The sequence below is a fragment of the Vipera berus genome (genome assembly GCF_964194415.1).
Source record: "Vipera berus genome assembly, chromosome: 13".
In the NCBI taxonomy this organism is placed as follows: domain Eukaryota; kingdom Metazoa; phylum Chordata; class Lepidosauria; order Squamata; family Viperidae; genus Vipera; species Vipera berus.
This window is the reverse complement of record NC_138216.1, coordinates 1251995-1257987: the sequence shown is the minus strand read 5'-3', so window position 1 is coordinate 1257987 and position 5993 is coordinate 1251995.

Genomic DNA, 5993 nt, shown 5'->3' with positions numbered 1-5993 from the left:
GCGGCCAGTTGTGAACCGTAGCTCAGACCTGTGACCAGTGGTGGGGAGGAGCCTGGCCTGGGGCTCCGCCCCTCCGCTTCTTTCAATTGGCAGAGGGGTTTTTTTTGGGGGGGGGGGAGGAAGGCGTGAGCCGCGGGTGCTTTCCGAGACTTCAGGCATCTTTGCGAAACGGGCAGGCGGCGCATCTTTGCGCTCCGAATCTGGTCGGGCTGGCTGGCTGGGGGTGGGGGTGGGGAGGTGGGGGGTTGTGCCCCGGTTAGATTTGGGTCGGGGGTGGCAATCAACAGTGTGCTTTCCGTGCAGGAAGAACTGCACCTGTTGGATTCCTGCCACATACCTGGAAGAGGCAGAGCTGGGAACAGGTGGAAGGAATATGGGGGACAGGCTGTTCCGGCTGACTCGAGGAAAAAGGGGAGCAGGTGGCTATGGCACCCTTCAGCACAGCCCCTTATCTCAACCTGGGGCAACTTTAAGAAGGAGGGACCTCACCTCGCAGCACAGGAGTTGAAGTCTCCCCCCCCCCCTAAAGTTGCCAAGATTGAGAAACATTGGTTTAGCATATGAGTTTTGCAAACAGCAGCAATTGCTTCCTTTACCTGGGAACTGAGTGTGGGAAGCTGCTGTGATTTTGCACACTTAGGCTAGTCTAACTGGCACTCCACCCTCTTTACACCTCTCATCCCAGTTAACTCAGAGAACCAGTTCAAGATAGGGTTAAGAATTGCGACAGTGGCGAGTATCTGTAGCTCGGGTGGAGGTTTGTCTCCGAGCTTGTGGGTTGACTTCCAAACATTTTGTTACCACCACAAGATCTACTGACCCGCACAAAATCCTTATAAGCAGAATAACACGGACACTGAGGTCCTCTAAATGCTGCTGAAGATGTTACTTAGCCTGGTAGCGAAACGTTCGGAAGACCAACCCACAAGCTCGGAGAACAAATCTCCACCCTCGCAGGAGATCCTGTACCATTTTGGACAAATTGGCTGTCTAATTTTGTCTTAAATGATGGAGAAGCAACAACAGGCAAGCTGTTCCACCGGTTAATTATTCTCGCTGACTGAAAGTTTCTCCTTAATTCTGGGTTGGATTTCTCTTTGATAAGTTTCCAACCGTTACTTCTTGTTCTGCCCTCAGGTCTTTGGGAAATAGGGTGAGCTGACAAGAGATTGTGTAATAGATTCCTTCACGCGCTGTACGTTTTCTTTGCTGCAAATACCCTCCATGGGTCCAGAGGGATTTTCCAGAGGGTGGTTTGAAGCTTTTTATAGCAGTTTATGATTGGAATTTGTGGCTATCAGGCTGAGAGGGAAGCCCACAATACTGCAATAAAAGTGGAGTGAGAGCAGGAGGAGAAAAGTTGGGAAAAGACAACATAGAACCACAACGCAAGGAAGGATTCAAGGGAAGCCAGCCACGGAGTCTGCAAACAAGACCGGCTCTGCCTCGGATCATTCCAAGAAAGGCATCCCAAAATAAAAGAGGCTTGAACGTTTCAGTCCAGATCAATAAAATTACAAAAATACATCACACCACCAGCAAAGAAAGTTTGGGGAAATGTTTCTCTTGCAAGTACAGAGTAAACTGAAGATCAAACCTCTGGAATTCACTGCCACTAGATGTGTTGACTGCTTTAATAAGCTCTAAGTCCAGGCAGTTTCCCCAACAAGGTGCTCCATTCTGACTGGACTTTTTTTTTATTTCCAGATTCCTTCCCAACTATTTAGATTTTCCCCGTTTTGTTCTTTTTTTAATGTTATTTTTCTGCAAAACTCCCCGTTTTCTTCATGTTCATCCTCCAAGTCACTTGGGCAACCTAGGAATTCTTCTATTCCGTGTTATCTAAAATGGCCTTTCTCAGCCTGACACCGGTCGGCTATTATAATCCTCAGTCAAGACAGCCTACTAATTACCATGGCTAGCAGAACCTACATGTTTGGGGCAGCCTACCTCTAAATAGCAGTGGTTGGTGGCCTAGTTTGCTAATTCACATGACTGAAGTTCTTACTCCCACTGCTTCTATTACTATTACTACTAATTATAATATTTTCTATCAGCTTTGTATTGAACCCATGTTCATCTCAGAAGAAGGCAACCCCAGTTTCTTCCAGCTACTTTTCTAAGTATGTACAGAAACAGGAAAAACGGCTTCCCTAGTTTAGTAGTTTTGTATCTATGGTAGGTGCTGCACTAGATTCAAATCGGTTTCCCAAAGAATTCAAAGGACTGATTTTAACCTGTATAGCTCCAGAGGTAATGAACAAGGTGTGCTGTCCAGGATGGTTGAATGGTACCCAGAGTTGGTTAGAAAATGGGTGGCTATATCAATGGTTTAAATGAATAAAAGTGCTGCCCTAGCGGGTTCCTGCAGTCTGGGAAGTTCAAGGCAGAAGAGCCAACAAGTCAACCATCAACATTAAAGGCCCTAGCAGATTAGCAGCTGACGGCCTTGAAGAAGATATTGAAATGTTGTGACAGGTCTAAACCTTTGAAGATCAGAACCATGCAAGTCATGATTGCCTGTATGGAATTGAAAGTTGACTTTTTGAAGAAGCAACATAGGAAGAGTATTAATGCCTTTGAACGTTGGTCTTGGAAAAGATTATTGAGAAGGTCGTGGACAGCCAAGGAAGCAACCAATGGGTCATCAAACAAATGACCACAAATGACCCTACTTTGGACATATTATGTGAAGGCCGAGCTCTCTGGAGAAGGCTCCGATGGTGGGAAAAGTGGAAGGAAAGAGAAGACAACCCACAGCCAGGTGGACAGACTCAGCTGCAGTGGTGATGGATTCACTATTGGAAGATCTAAAAGACCACATTGGGGAAGATCCTCCGGGGAAAAAATCTATATTATTGCTCAGAGTCAACAATGACTTGATGTCATATTGTCGATGCTGGAAAAGGTGGAAGGAAAGAGAAGGGGACAACCAGCAGCCAGGTGAAGGAACTCAGTGGCCATAGCAATGGAGGCATAGTTGGAAGACCTGAAGGACCAGTTTAGGGCAGATGTTATGGGAGAACATCTCTCTCTGCGGCAGCTAGGAGTCAAAAACAACTTATTGGCACGTAGTCCGTCAATTGATCAAACGGAGCAACCGGTAATTACTTCTTTATCAGTTCAGAATCCAGTTTGGAGAAGGTCTGTCTATGCTACTCTTGACTGATGGCCATATTTAACCAAAGATGTGGTCGCTTTCCAATTTTGGGACTTAGGTTTGCAGGTGGCCCAGAAACGTTGGAAGCGTCCAAGTATTGGAATATAAATCATCAATGAATAAAATGCTGAATCCAGCATCGGGAATTAAATGCTATGCACTTCTAACCATGTGATGAGATTGGAGGGGGGGGGGGTGCAAATAAATTTAATTGACCTAGTTGGGACACCTACAGCTCCTATCAGATGAAAGAATTAATTCTTGTCTATCCCGCGCCTGGGCGGGGCTCCTAGGCAAAGCAGCCAATCGGCAGGAACCAAAACAGAGCTGCCCCTCGCCGGAAAGCTTGGTTGAGCCGCGGGGAAACACCCTCGTAGTACCAGCCGGCTGAGCCAATCAGCACTCGGCTCTGCAGTGGAGTGATTTCGCATCACGACTCAGGCTCGAGGATTACATCATGGGGGCGGGGATCCCCCTCCTCCACGTGGAGAACGCAAGGACCTGCCCACCTACGTGCTTGGGGGCGGGGCCAAGATTTAAACGGGCCGCGCATATTTTCTGACCCTTCGCAGGGAGAAATCCGGAAAGTGAGTTTTCCGCCTGGCATAGACAGGCGTCAGCAACCTTAAACACTCAAAGAGCCATTTGGACCCGTTTCCCACAGAAAACACATGAAGATAACGCTGCATATATCGTGTTTTTTACCTTTATGCCATGTATAAAAAAAACTGTAGTGTGTTGCAAATGAATCTGCCCATGTACCATTAAACGTTGTTTTCTTCTAAAACTTCTTTTTTGGGATTTATCCATGATTGGCCTACCGGGGGTCGAAAAGCACAATAAACCTTGTGCTGGTGCGTTGTGACACATATTTTGAGCAACAGGGAGCCGCAGCAGAGGGATGAAAGAGCCACGTGCGGCTCCGGTTCCTCGCCCGCCTTCTCCATTGTACTCAGCTTTTCTCAGCTGCGTGGCCTCCAGATAAGTTGGACTACAGCTCCCATCTTCCCCACACTCTGCGGCAGCCAGGAGGGATAACTGGCTGGACTCAGAGGGTGAAGGGCGAAGCCCTTTCCAACGTTTGCTGGTGCCAGCTTGCCAACCGAAGCAGCTGCCCAAATGCAGGATTTGGCATAATCAGCTAGGGGGTTGGCAGGGGCTAGCAGCCCTGCACACACACACACACACCGCTCTGCTCTAACAAGAGGCTGAACTGCAGAAGGTGGGAAAGACCCACCTAACTAATTGTAATAACTGTAAATGCACTACTAAAAAGCCACCAAAGTCCTTGCAAAGTTCAACCTACAAACACTGGCGAGGCAGGGGGTCTCCTTTTTAAGGAAAGGCGCCTTCTGGCCTTTGCCTTTGATCCTGCCCTTTCTCTCGATTCTCCCGCTCGTTTCCCAGAAATTCAACCGGTGCAGCTTTCTGCAGCAGAGAAATCCAGGGCCGAGAACAAGAATGAAAGCTTTCCAGCGCCTCTCTGCTTTGTACGTTGGGCTTAAAACCTGCTGGGTTGGGGGGGGAAGTGCAATCCTACTTAGGACTGATACACTAATTGTAATAAAACGCTATCCCTGTTTATCTCTGCCTGTGCCCCTTTATTGCCTCTGACAGGGTGAAAGATCTGCTGGGCTTCGAGAATCGGTCACGTTCTTTTCCAGCGTTTTCCTGCCCCGCCGGGACCTAGCCGGCTTCTCTGCTCAACAGAAGCTGCTCTTGTGTTTTACTACAAAGGTGTAACCTCCAAAGATGCCAGGCACACGATGTGCTGGAAGGCACGGGAGCTGCGAGGGGCTGACTCTTTCCAGCTGTTTCCAGGACTGCTTTGTGGGCAGGTGTCACCTGCTTCCTTCAGGTCCCTTGTCGTTGTGCTCTTTCAAACAGCAGCAAAATCAACAGGCACCTCTCTTATCTCGGCCACTTTAAGAGGGGTGGGCTGCAACTCCCAGAATCCCCCAGCTGGGAATTCTGGGAGTTGAAGTCCACTTTTAAAGCGGCCAAGGTTGGGAACCCCCGTGTCAAGACAAAACAGAACATGGGACACTCTGGGAGTTGAAGTCCACAACTCATCAAAGAGCCAAGGTTCCCCACCCCTGTATCTGGGAAGTTGAGCCAGAAGGGCTGGGGGTGGTGGGGAAGAGACCTTCCTTTCCATTTATTATTAGTGCGGGAGGGAAATGGGAAACGAGGCCCAGCCTCTGTCTCCTTTTTATCAAAAAAGTTGCAAGTGGTACCTGACCCAGAGCTGTTATGCCTTGAAAACAGAGCTGGAAAGTATGATTAAAAGATTCACTGCAAAAACTCTGGAAATGCAAAGCGGAGAAGGGGGAAAAAAAAAGTACAGGGAGTCCTCGACTTATATGACCACAGCTGAGCCCCAAATTTCCATTGCTAAGCGGACACAATTGTTAAGTGAGTTTTTGACCCACTTTATGACCTTTCTTGCCACAGTTCAGTCAACCAGTGCGGTTGTTGAGTAACAAGGTTGTTAAGTGAATCTGGCTTCCGCATGGACTTTGCTTGTCAGGCGGTCGCAAAAGGGGAATCGCGTGACCCCTGGGATGCTGTGACCGTCATAAACACGAGTCGCTGTGCCAACAATTTGAATTTCGATCCCGTGATCCTGGGGATGCCACAAAGGTCGCAACTGTGAAAACGGTCATAAGTCACTTTATTCAGTGCCATTGTAACTTTGAACGGTCAGTAAGTGAGCTGTTGTAAGTCGGGGACTGCCTGTACAGAATCCTTTCAAGTGCAACATTTCTCCTGGCGTTTGGGCCCCACGGGGGGGGGTGTGTGTGAGAGAGATTCAGTCGCTATTGCTCTATAA